This window comes from Bombyx mandarina, chromosome A1 (assembly GCF_030267445.1).
Source record: "Bombyx mandarina strain Sakado chromosome A1, ASM3026744v2".
In the NCBI taxonomy this organism is placed as follows: domain Eukaryota; kingdom Metazoa; phylum Arthropoda; class Insecta; order Lepidoptera; family Bombycidae; genus Bombyx; species Bombyx mandarina.
Window position 1 is genome coordinate 5,055,653 of NC_143234.1, and position 14,567 is coordinate 5,070,219.

Sequence of the window (14,567 nt, forward strand, 5' to 3'; positions counted from 1 at the left end):
AAAAATCATTCAAACCGGTCCAGCCGTTTAGGAGGAGCTCAGTGACAAACACACGCACAGAAGAAATATATATTTAAAGATGTACGCTAAAATTTAGAACAACAAATGAAACAAAGCAAACATATTACATTACGGATTTTTTGTACATATTGAATAAATTCACCTTTTTGGTTAATTCTTATCTGTTAATGTCTATGACGAGACATACAAAAAACGCATTATATGTCGGACTTTGCGAAAAAATTAAACAATGGAACGAAATTCTATTTTTTTTTTTCAAACGGTATTTTGGCTTTGTTATTTTTTGTTTTGTTTTAATTAAGCGCTAATTTGCACGCTTTGATAGATTTTTAAATTGTTTTCGGACTTAAGTTAATGCGCTTATTTCAAAAGTTGACAGTTCTAAAGTAATATTGTCATAAAATTATGTCATACGGCTCATCTCCAAAAAAAATATTCCTGGTCAATTTTCTTTCAAAACAATTCTGTGACCTTGATTTTATCACGCCATATCTCTTCGTAGTAACGTTCAGACGACGTGCACATTGTTTAAACCGTAAAACGCACATTATCAGAAATAAACAATAATAGCGATTTCAGTTTGATTGGAAATAATAGAACGGGTATCTTCTGTTCGTCACGCTGTTGTAGGTAGTTAATATAAAGATAGGAGAATAAAGAGAGAGAGAGAGAGAGAGAAAATCAAATATGTAGTCAAGACTTAGAACCTATCTCTAAAGGTGGAGTTTAATCGGGGCCAATGCTAAACCCGTTGTTTAATTTCGGACTCTTTGCAAATGAAACATTAAGATTTAATAGTAAATGTGATTGTGTCGTCAGTAACCCTGCCCAGCTCACTAAAACTGCTAAGGTGGGTGAGGTCACTGAAGAACACTGATTGCCGGATATCTATTGATGTTAGGGGGAATACCACCCTCTTGCCTTCACCTAAATGTACTTACATAATCGCGACCAACCTCGAAGCTTATTTGACTAAGCATAACCTTACCTACGCGGGTTTCGTAGGCTTAATACAGCATTCAGTTTGAATTTAATAATCTTTATTTAAATACTAGCTGACCCGGCAAACGTTGTGTTGCCTTAAATAAGATTTCTAGGGAAATTCTACTGTAGAAATAAAAACCTCACTCATTTAACCACATAATACCTCATTATAAACAAAAAAAAATATCCAAAAAATTAAAATAAAAAATAAATGTTTGGGGTGGACAACCCTTTTCACTTAGGGGTATGAAAAATAGATAGTAGCCGATTCTCAGACCTACTGAACATACTATTGATACACAAATAAAACCAACAAAACATGGCTGAAAAATGTATAGTATTGTATAGCTCTCAAATATATTAAGTGTATAATCTATGATGTATAGTGAGTAAGTAAGACAGGAGACCGGCTTCGTCCCCATCCCTACTACGTGATGTTTGCTGGATCGGTGGTGACACCTGGTGGATAGCTGATCGATTGATAGTTGATCAGTAGTCGACCGGCGAGCGCGGGAGATCAAATTTAATTTAAAAAAAATCATAATTAAAGGAACTTGAAATTATAAACTCTGAATAAGAATTTATCGTACTACAATTATAATATTTGATTGCCATCTTGCAACCTTATTGCGGATGGAAAAATAAGGGTTGATCGTATAAGAGTGAAAATTGAGAGTAATATGATTTTTTTTATTTTAAGTCATGATAAAACTAAATAAAAAACTTGCCAAAAAAATTAATGTTTATAATTAACAAAAAATAGGGGTTGATCATAGAGGGATGAAAAATTGAGAGTAACATCAGATTTTTTATTTTAATTCATGACAAAATAAAAATAAAAATGAAAATCTTGCCAAAAAAATTAAAGTTTATAATTAACAAATAAAAAATAGGGGTTGATCGTAGAGGGGTGAAAATTTCAGAGTAATATGATTTTTTTTATTCTACGTCATGACAAAATAAAAACAAAAATCTCGCAAAAAAAATTAAAGTTTTTAATTAGCAAATAAAAAATAAGGGTTGATCGTAGAAAGGTGAAAATTGAGGATTGTATGTATTTTTGTATGTTGTATCATAAAAAAATAGAAATTAAAAATGTTGTCTAAAAAATAAATAAAAAAATTTAGGGGTGGACTACCCCTAACATTTAGGGGGATGAAAAATAGATGTTGGCCGATTCTCATAGATACCGGATAAGCACAAAAAATTTCATCAAAATCGGTCAAGCCGTTTCGGAGGAGTATGGCAACGAAAACTGTGACACGAGAATTATATATTAGATAATTTGGAACCCATCTACAGCTTAGGCTGAGTTGGGTTGCGAAAAAAATTGCTCTAAATAGACGAAGCCCACAGACATTCGCATTATGAATGCCGCCACTTATATTGAAACCTGAAATCGGAGTCTCAATCTTTAACAGGCTTAACAGTACAACAATATGTCAGATTGATATGGTAAATCTTCCTCAATACGATATACCTGATAATAATAATAATAATAAAAAAAACATATTATATTACTTACCCATATACGGTATATAAGCCCAAAGCCTCGAAAATCAGATAGCTAAAAAAAACATAAATTTCCTGGAAAACTTACACACGTAAAACATGTAGATATGTAAAATTCCGGACTATACTTCCCAGAGCCATTCACATGTAATAATATTCATTGTCCCCGGCCGTAGCGCGTCAGAGATATTGTGATCTCGACATCCCCGTATTAAGGTCTGGAAGTGTTGTATTGTTGATTTAATAGACAGTCAAGGTTAAAGGAATATTGCACCTCACCTCGGGCAGTCGTCGTAAACTGTAATATTCTAGACTTCTTTAGTAACTGGATTCACTGTGTTAGTTCATTTGTTTTGTAGACATAATAATATATTTGGAAGGACCCTTTAATTTTGTTAACAGCGAGATATCAGACAGGAACAACGAGATATTTTGTGATTCACTTATTCGAAATTTATTATGGAATCTTGGAACAAAAATATCAAATGTACCACACGTAAAAAACAGCTTTTAGACTATAATCCGGAAGCCTCTTCAATTGTTTCAGTAATGATGAAGAAAACATGTTTTTTTTTATTGCTTAGATGGGTGGACGAGCTCACAGCCCACCTGGTGTTAAGTGGTTACTGGAGCCCATGGACATCTAAAACGTAAATGCGCCACCCACCATGCCATCCATCTTGAGACATAAAGTCGCAACTTGCGGTAGACAGCGGCTTGGCTCTGCCCCTGGCATTGCTGAAGTCCATGGGCGACGGTAACCACTCGCCATCAGGTGGGCTGTAGGCTCGTCTGCCTACAAGGGCAATAATAAAAAAAAAAACTTCAATGTTACATTCACACCGGAACGCACGTTTACCTTGTGACAGAAAAAATAAAATAATAGTTAAATACAAATATAAAAACGACATTAATTTGCCCAGATCCCTTAGGAATCTTTGAAGATGGAAAAGGTTTCCAAGTCCATAATAATTGAAAGAAAAATCGAAATTGAATAGTATAATATTAAAAAATAATGTATCTTCAATCGTGTAATGAAATAATTAAATTAACGTATATATACACTACAGGATCGTTTTAGACTAAAGTTGATTGATCCCATTGAACCATACACCCGGGGCCGTTTAATTAATATTTCCTAACCTAAATAAGTCTTAATTGCATAGCTCTATGCATTGCGATGTCTATAATAACGCACCCAGTGAAAGATCATTCACGTTGCAGCAATCGAATGGAATTGAGATTGAGATGTCCAGAGCTGCATAGCGATCACATGTCTACTCAACCAAGTGACATAAAACCTTTAACGATATACCAGTTTTCAGCTCAGATTGATACGGCAAAGGCGCAAGCGACATATATGTAAAATGTCTTAACAATTAATAGACTAGTCGTGACTTATTATTGAAAGGAAAACTAATTTAATAATGAGTTCATAATGATTATTAAAGGGTCAATACACCTTTCATGGTTATCATTAGGACAGTTCGATGGTGCTCTGTATATTGTCATCAAAAATTCCAATAATTACCAAGTACCATCATGATAAATGATGTAGGACTGAGTTCGACGAGCGAACTAACACAGACACAGACCATTGAGTTTCTCGCCGAATTTTCTCAGTGGGTTGCGATACCGATCCGGTGGTAGAATCTGCGAAGCTTTACTACTCTTGCTAGGGCTAGTGTTAGAAAATTCTCTCAGGTTGAGCCCGTGAGCTCACCTACCCGTCTGGGCGTAGCTGGAATAGCCTCTTTGGCGACCAGCCAATAGGTAAGGGAAGAAAAAGAATTGAAATATATGGTGGTAGAGCGTTTGTAAGAACGCACGGGAAAGTACCATCTTGTTAATTTCTGCAATGAAGCACTTAAGTGTTTCAATTTAAAGGGCTCTACACTCGTTGCACAAACGTCTAGTTCATCATCAGTCTCAAGGTCAAGATCTACAAGGTCACGATGACGATGTGATGTCACGATGTGATATGACACAACTCCAAATGAACCCAAACAAAGCGACTATGTATCATTTCTATTTGATCCAATCTACTATGTAGCTGTGTTCGTAAAATCAATGGTGTAATTTTTCATTGTGACCTAGTATCCGTTCTCAAGGCTCTACACCCGTATTGTCATTATATCGGAAGCGTAAATAAATAGATGAGGTAAGACGCAATATAAAAAATAGGCCTCATTTTAAATTCCGTCTTAAAAATCGAACGTTCAAAGCGATAATGTGATAAACATTGCAATCTCTGTTCTCATCGTCCTTGAATCTAATTAATAACGTTTAATTGTAACCCATTAAACGTAATATGTGTTCCATTGTCTAATCAATTAAAATGCACTACGTATGAAAACTAGTTGATGCATTTACATTTGCGGTCTTGTATTGTGAACGATGATCTCAACATGGCCGCACCCACTCATATAAAGAAGTTCGTTTTTACGTAATACTTATAGATAGCTTAATGCCATCTCAATGACATAAAGGCTTATTTAAAGTCCTTGTCAGAAAATAGGTTCCAAAATGTTATTCAGTTGCTGGTAAAAATGTTTCTATAACTTCGTTGTGAACAAAAAAATCGGTGTAGGATTAGATCTCAAATTCAATAAGTCGATTGTGCAATGAAAAGATGTTTCCTATCTAGTATTTTTATATGCATTGATATTACGGTTTAAAACTAGAGTGACCAAATTAGTTTTAATTTAAAAAAAAACGACATATTCGCTGGTAGCCTAAGTGAGCTCATGGGACTCAACCGGAGAGATTTTGCTAACAGTAGCCCTAGCAGGGGCAGTGCTTCGCAGAATCTATCACCGGATCGGAATTGCGACCACTGAGAAGATCCGGCGAGAAACTCTTCGGATTGTGTCTATGGGTCGTTTGTATTACCGTCCAATTTAAAACTAAATTCTCATCTTTAATTTTATTTTTTAGTGGACGAGCTCACAGCCCATCTGGTGTTAAGTGGTTACTGGAGCCCATAGACATTTACAACGTAAATGCGCCACCCACCTTGAGATATAAGTTCTAAGGTCTCAGTGTATTTACAACGGCTGCTGAAATAGGCGGGGTGGTGGTACCTATCCGTGCGGACTCACAAGAGGTCCTACCACCAGTAAATTATGATAGTTAAAATCTAATATGAATAATAAAAGAGAGCTCTGTGATCGTTGAAATCGCTAACGACTTGTAAAGCATGTAACGCGGTTGAATGGACAACAATTATTTTTTAGCACGACAAAAACTCACATGCTAGTCGATTGTGTTGCCATATTAGACGTTTTATGTTTCCACCTACATCACCTACCCTTATTTGCAGTTTATCATTTTGTTTGGTGAATCACTAAGAACTTACAGACACAGACTCCGAGACAAAATCTCTGTTTTTAAATTTTCACTAGATGATGACCAAAAACTATTAGTCAGAGATAAAAATATATTTGGACCCAAGAGAAGCTGCTATCAAATAAAAATAAGAATTTTCAAAATCGATTCACCTAGTAAAAAAGTTCGGAAGTTATATAAATTAAAGGAAACAAAGGGCTGACTTTTCGCTGAAATCGATGTCTTCTAGTTGACTTTTGGATGGAGAAGATTTGTTATAGGAAATCGAATGAAATGATTGCGATGATTTCAGTACTGGACAAATAAAAAATCACGATTTAAGTGAAACTAGATGATGACCGAGCTTGGCTCGTTTTTTTTTTTTTTTGATAACGCCACCTTGTTGTGTCTTTAAAGGGACTAGTTGCCCTCAATTAAGAAAAACAGTATTATTATTCGCCAACAGATGTCGGGAAGAGTTGATTATTGAAAACACGAATAAAACAACATTTTCTGAAAATAAATCGTAGCTAGATCGATTTATCGCCCCCGAAATCCCGTGTATACTAAATTTTATGAAAATGTTTGGAGCTGTTTAGGAGATTCAGATTATATATATACAAGAATTGCTCGTTTAAAGGTACAAGATAAAGGTATAAGATATTAACGCTGAATACAAACAACACAATATTTAGTTACTCAAAGGAAATCATAAATATTCCTTGTAATATTTCGAAATAGCGTATTGAAATTTTGCCAATGTTTTCTGAATGAAGTTTAACTTTTTGTTTATTTTGTTGTACGTATTTCGAAATGTGTGTGATCGTATTTTTTTATATTAACCGTTGACACGAATATGACAACACCGAGTGGCTTTCTGCAAAAGAAAGAAAATGGTGATATTTCACTTCATTACACGCGTAACCGTGGTAACTGATCCACCAATTTAAAGTGTCTAGAAATCGTGTTTTAAGTGTAATTACTCATGTACATTAAACTCAAATTTCCACTAGGCGATGATGTGATAGAAATAGAATTTAATATCTATTTAATTAATGTATTTCTTAATTAAACTTTTCCAATGTTTTTTAAATTAGTAAATTTTAATTATTATTGTCTACTGAAAACTATAAATTATTCGATGCTCCAGATAACAGATGCATCAAACAAGCCAAGATTAAATCGCAATTTTATTATGTTATATTTACTTTTTAAAACGAAATAATATTTCCATTTAATAATAATGAATGACGTGCCAAAATTCACTCGGAAATTTGACTCATAATACTTCGCTTAAATGTTGTCAAAAAAATAAATAAAAAAAACCAAACACGAATCTCAATTTGTATTGGGCGACAGAAAAGGTTCTTAGCTCAATTGATTTTCAAATATTACCATCACGATATTAGGAAGAACACATTTTACACGATACGTTAAATATTATCATTGTAAATCATGCGTGATGGACAACTACCGGTTTGATGTATTTGTCGTGACCTTCGAAGCGTTATTTAATCTGGTCATCTTGTTGCTGTAACAAACATTTTGTACTTACGTGTGAGAGGTTTTATGAAAAAAAAAAAACGAGGTCCACGTGCTAAAAGAATATAGACAAACCGGGACTTACTTAGCCTGTATATAAATAATTATTTAAAGTTCAAATAAATATTTCATACTCGAGTGTTATTGTATAGTTACATTTTACTCACAAGTGTATAAATTTTCCCATAGACACAGCCCACTGAGTTTCTCGCCGGATCTTCTCAGTGGGTCGCGATTCCGATCCGGTGATAACTCCTGCGAAACACTGCTTGGGCTAGGGCTATTGTTAGGGCTAGTGTTAGCAAATTCTTTCAGGTTGAGCCCGTGAGCTCACCCACCCGTCCGCGACAAGCTGAAATAGCCCTTTAGACTACAAGCGAATAGGTAAAAATATATTTTAAAATTATCGACGTAATGCCCAATAATAGTTTGACTGTATTCTGTACCTTCCGTATATGAATTCTACTATTTAAATGAAACGGTAATCGTTGCCAATTATATGTATTACAAGGAAGATATATGCACATAACTTATGTTGCAAGCCAGATTTTGTTTCTTTTTACTTGTGTTTTATGTATCTTTTTAGCTTGTGATGTGTATTGTGAGCCTAATAAAATAAATAAAATAAAATATCGTATGATGTTAACGTGACCGTCACATGGTGCTAGTATATAATATGTATATTAATTATTCGTGATTGCACAAGGGAAGTAAAAATTTTATGGATAAAATTTCAGAATTGATTGTCAAAAAAATTGTCTACGCGCAATGAAATGAAAAAGCGGCTAGCTAACCACCCTGCGTTCTCTTATCATTCTAGTCCCGTACGTCAGCTAATTCTTAATTGTGCGACATTATATGAAATGAAAATGACATAAATAAATAATTGTTCAATAGATTTTTTGTATTGTTTTGTAAGTCAATATCCCAATCACTGTTCTTGGGGAACCGTTAAAATATATGCATATTCAAAAGCTAACGTCTTGCGACCGCCTTCTCTATGAAAATAACAATGCCTAATGGTGCGACCAACTCGACTTGACAATAAATCATTAGCGTTTGAAGTACTGCAGAAGTGAGCCCACACAGCAATATAGAAGGCTACACCGATGATAAGGGAAATGTCAAGGTTTTTTGCTCAATAAAACACACTAATCTATACTAACATTGTTAATGTGAAATTTTGTATGTGTGGATGCTTGTTACATACAAATTGACGCTAAAATGGCTGTAATGATGTCGATGAAATTTCGCCCAATAATAATTTATCAATTTTATTCCCACATAGTAACTTTTTATCGTGGTATATATGATATGACGCGTGCAATACCGCCTTTACCATAAGGGCACACGGGGCCCGTGCCCAGGGCCCCCATTCTCAGGGGGCCCCGAAAGACCGACAATTTTTCTCACACGTTTATTCTCAAAACATTTTTGTCGGGCACATTACACTTTTTTCACAAATCAGTAATCAGAAGGTATTTACAAGGCATATACTATGTCTATAATAGATGATTTTGCTCAACAGAAATCCCGAAAGAAACCGTTATCGAAATCGTAACCAAAAAACCAGCAGCATTCTAATATCATTAATGAAATATTATATCATACTGTATTTGATTACCTATAATAAATGGTCTCATACTTAGTAAAATATGTTATTATAATTCGCTTTTTTTACTTTCCAAAAGGTCCTCAAATTCTTGTGTGCCCAAGGGCCCCATCCTAGTTTAAGACGTCCCTGGACGCGTGTCGTGCCTAAGCGTGCCTAAACTGACAACAACCTAAAAATCAGCAATTTATCAATTCTACACTATATATTTGTTGAATTGCATATTAAAGCATAGTTCAAAACAGTTACTTCATCAGGAATATCTATTGAGTAATAATAATACCATTATGTAATAATCATTGTATATTTATTTATCATTTATTTATGATAAAATAGCAAATAATTACACTTTACATAATACACCACATTAATCCACCAATATTCCACAAACATGGTAATATTTATGTAATAATTATACTTATCTTCCAATTCAAAATGTCCACACTTATACACAGTATCAAGCCAGAGAGAGAGAGCTCCGCACCGCCCGACGTCTCAACCGAGAATGAATCGAGATTAGTCGGCGCAGGGGCTTTTGTAGGCGGTGACAAACAACTATGCGTCATACTTGTTTGTCATCGCTCGAACGTTGGCTTTAATTTAAAATTGTATTTACTGCAATTATTTATAAATATATTATTACTTAATTTACTAACATTATTTGTGTTATATATCTATACCTATACATAGGCATAAGCTATCACGGCCATACTGACAGTACTTCGTCCTCGAAGTATTGTGTTACTATTTTATTTATAATATGTGAGTAGGTATATTCGATTCATTAATCAACATAATATACATGGCACAGAAAAAAAAGAAAGTAGTCAAAACATTTCAAACAAGTCGAATCAACCATTTGCATAGACACGATGGTCCCCTTTAAATAAGTAACAGAGTATTCTTGCCAACTACATAGACATGTCGATCACATTCACCCGCTGCTTGTGAGATAATCGACACCAAATAGAAGGCCGACCAGCGGTACTCTGACTGAAAAATTATCGAGTAATGCCAACTACATAGACATGTCAATCACATTCACCCGCTGCCTGTGAGATAATTGACACCAAATAGAAGGCCGACCAGCGGTACTCGGATTGAAAAATTATTGAGTAATGCCAACTACATAGACATGTCAATCACATTCACCCGCTGCCTGTGAGATAATTGACACCAAATAGAAGGCCGACCAGCGGTACTCAGACAGATAAAATTTAAAGCCAAATATTTTTACTCATTCACAATATGACGTGAGTTTCTTAATTTCTTTTTGTACCATGTATATATTTTTAGTAACATTTTATGTAGGTAACCTATGTTCCTAAAAAAAAAACTTTAATTTAAACCAATCTAGTTAGTACAAAACATTATATAGTTGAAAAATAAATATAATCATCAAACAATTATAATCTTGAAATCTAAGCAATCACAAATTATCATCAACCCATTCTCCTGGCCAAAACCGTAATTTTTCCCGTTGCCTTTCAGAGTATAGCGATCATTTGGAGGGATAGACTGAATTTCGTAAGGGCCCATAAATCTAGATCTTAATTTATCATTACGCCTATGATCCTGGCTAACATAGACCAGATCACCTATATTGTATTGTTTAGTATTCCGCCTAACATGATCAAATCGTTGCTTAAATGTTTCTGCTATTTTTTTGTAGCCTCTGTTTGGCTATTTCACGATCAGCTTGGACGTCAATATTGGGGTGTAAATCCTCATCATTAATAATTCCGTTTAGATGAGATTGTACTACAGGTATACTTGCTTCTATACCGGTTAGTAAACGTATGGGGGTGAAACCAGTCGATTTTTGTACTGTCGTGTTAATTTACTGCTGTACTTTTAGCAATATGTTCGGCCACTCTGACGGCTCCTCGCACATAGTATTTAACATATTGACTACAGTAGAACGCTCAACCTGACCATTGCCTCTAGCTATCATGTACTGTTCGATCAGTTCTCTAAAAAGGTCTTGGATTTGATTAGAGCTAAAATTCGTACTACGATCAGTTATTACCAATGATAGTAACTATACGAAGAATAACCTTTTCCATGATTTTAATCTCGAGTAAATCCATAGTCGTTTTTCCACGTAAACGATAGTATACTTGCGCTAGGAATAGCAATACGTGAATAGCAGAGTGAATGGTGAACGAAAATAAAATCCAGCAAATAAATGTTGTTGTACAACGGCATAGTGTAAAAGCATACATAGTGTCAACTCGATTTTACCGTATTTTAGTGTGAAAAAGTAGCTGTAGTTCTTTAATGTACACCAAAAAAAACAAACAGTTCGATACATTATCAAGATATCTAGCTGTCAAACGTATTAATTTTATTTGTTGTTTGTTTGAGGGAATTGTCAAGTTTTGTCGCGTAGTTTTATCTTTTTTTTCGTTTAAACGTTGCATTATACAACGCCAGACTATTAATAATAATTTAGTGCATTGCGTTGACTTGAAATTAAAACAGAATAAATATTTATGAAATGACAGAAATCAGATGGACTGACTGACGCCATTCTAGGAATAGCTCCGTTATTCCGTGCGAAACGGCGGTATAGTAACAATTTCCAAATAGGCCCACTATCCTTAGAATTGTAGATGGTAAAACGTAAAATTGATTTACTCTCGATTAACTGACGAGTTATTCTAAGAATAAGATTTACTCTTGTCGAATCGACCCTTAGTGTTTTAAGGGGTTTTAAGAGACAAAATTTTGTGAAACCATCAACTAATAATAGAATGTGTTTAAAGCCTTCCGTGGTTGTTGGAAAAGGCCCTGTGCAATCTAAATGTATGGTATGGAATGGTACAGCAATTTTATCGATCGGATGTAATTGCCCTTGTTTAGGACCAGAGAATCCCTTCTTTTTAACCCAAGTAAGACAATGGTTAATATATTTTTTGATAAAAGATGTTATCCCAGGGAACCAAAAATATTGTCGGATTTTATGTAAAACCTTATCGAACCCCACATGACAATTTTCATCAAGAAATAGTTTTAAGATTTTTAATCTACATCTCTTCGGCGCAAACAACCTCGGTTCATCATCTATACTAATATTATAAAGAGGAAAGACTTGTTTGTTTGTTTGTTTCGAATAGGCTCCGAAACTACTGGACCGATTTGAAAAATTCTTTTTCCATTAGAAGCCGACATTGTCCCTGATGAACATAGGCTACTTTTTGAAATTTTTTTTTTTTTTTGGTTTCATGTTTGTTTTAATGTTTCCGAAACGAAGCGAGGGCGGGTCGCTAGTCAGGACTAGTTTTATAATGCAATAAATTATTTTTATTTACATATTGGTTAGTGTCTAAGTTACCGACTTGCAATTGCGACATTAGGGTCTGGGTTTCGGGGTCGTTTGTTTGCGCGATTTTTAACCAAGACTCGGGACTTATATTATCGGCTTCAATAATAAGATAATGCTGCCGTTCTGAAGGAGCGGAAACAGGATTGCGATTTAGAAAATCAACATGACTGATGAATGTACCCTTTCTATACTGAATATCAAATTGAAAATCCTGCATAAAGGTCCACCAACGTGCTACCCTAGGTGACAAATCTTTTTTCGCCATGGTTGATTTTATTGCATTGCAATTACCAGGAAGCATTAAAAATGGCAAGTGTTTCTAGGTCATAAGAGCAGTACATGGATTCTGCTGGCCTTGTCCGTGTACTATAATAAGCGACTACCTTATTCACGTTACCTAACTTGCAATAATATTGCTCCATAACCTATAGCACTAGCATCGGTGTGTAACTGTTGGACGCTGTGGGTCAAATATTGTCAAAAGAGGTGTGAAGGTAAGATGATCAATTACATACTTTCGTGCTCTATCTTGTTCAATGCCCCATTCCCATTTTTCGGTGTTTCTAGTCAATTTTAGAAGGGTCCGTTTTGGGTTTATATCTACAGTAAGAATCTAAAGGCCCGGGTTTTTTTGCAATAAGTACAAAATTTTATTTTATCATTTGATCCTTGTTCTTGGGTACTTTTTTTTTTTTTTTTACTGTAACATTGTTGTTTGGTGTGACCGATTTTACCACAGTTAAAACACTTTGTCATTGGGTTTAGAATCAGTCTTAAAGCGCTTAGGGGGTTGCGAATTGTAAGGGTTTTTACTGTCTATTGGCCTCTTTTTTGTTTTTTTTTGTTTTCGCGTAAGACGTAAATAGGGCAATTAATTCTGATGTAGTTTTAACATTGCTGTTAAACGAAGCCATTTTTACATTAACATCGCATATACTACCACAGACTAATTCAATTAATTGTAATTCCGTAAATGTAATTTTTGTATTTTTTAGTAACCTAATTTTTTTTTTCTTTCGTACTCGCAATAAGAATCTGCAGTTTCCGACGTGTACAGTACTGCCTTTTGAAGTTTTTCTGCTAGATCCTATTTCTCAGGATATAAAGCTACCAGCTCTAAACGTAAATTGTCCCACGAACGACCCTCATCCGGGTCCCATGTTTCAAACCACAATAAGGCGGATCCCTTACGGGCCTTACCAGCTTTGGCGACTGTTCCGACGTTACTCCGTCCAAACTCCTTGGAGAGGGTTTCAATGTTGCACCATGATTCAGCACCAAGGTCACTTTTAGCTGGATCAAATACTGGCAGAGCGACCTCGCTGTCGTTCTGGCGGGAACCGGAAACTGCGTCTTTGATGGCCTTCAGCAGCTCTTGTAAGATAGATCCATCTGGAAACTTTAAAAGGAAAATATCAATTAACAAGCATGGATTATCGAATCCCACTTCTGATAATAGCAACCTAAACTGACAACAACCTAAAAATCAGCAATTTATCAATTCTACACTATATATTTGTTGAATTGCATATTAAAGCATAGTTCAAAACAGTTACTTCATCAGGAATATCTATTGAGTAATAATAATACCATTATGTAATAATCATTGTATATTTATTTATCATTTATTTATGATAAAATAGCAAATAATTACACTTTACATAATACACCACATTAATCCACCAATATTCCACAAACATGGTAATATTTATGTAATAATTATACTTATCTTCCAATTCAAAATGTCCACACTTATACACAGTATCAAGCCAGAGAGAGAGAGCTCCGCACCGCCCGACGTCTCAACCGAGAATGAATCGAGATTAGTCGGCGCAGGGGCTTTTGTAGGCGGTGACAAACAACTATGCGTCATACTTGTTTGTCATCGCTCGAACGTTGGCTTTAATTTAAAATTGTATTTACTGCAATTATTTATAAATATATTATTACTTAATTTACTAACATTATTTGTGTTATATATCTATACCTATACATAGGCATAAGCTATCACGTGCAACACCTTGTATATCTGCTATAATAAATATGAAAGTGTGTTTGTTGCACGGAAAATCACGAGCCAACGAATCTAAAAATCGACTCGGAGTTTATGGATCAGAGAGTGACAAAAGTGACTCTTTATTCCGGGAAAATGTCACGGTTTTTATTATGTCTGAATTACAAATATAACCGTGAGTTGAAGTGCGGGTTCCTATAGTACCATTTTAATAATATAACTGACGG

The 14,567-nt window shown here is 34.8% G+C and overlaps 1 protein-coding gene and 1 pseudogene across 4 annotated transcripts in view; one reads left to right on the top strand and one right to left on the bottom strand.

The window, feature by feature from the left end:
• Window positions 1-14,567, top strand: part of LOC114239543 (uncharacterized) — a 150,242-nt gene that overhangs the window by 103,470 nt on the left and 32,205 nt on the right. The window lies entirely within an intron of this gene.
• LOC149499478 (uncharacterized) lies at window positions 294-13,812 on the bottom strand (annotated as a pseudogene). Its single transcript, XR_016325694.1, has one exon. The product of XR_016325694.1 is annotated as an uncharacterized LOC149499478 (transcript).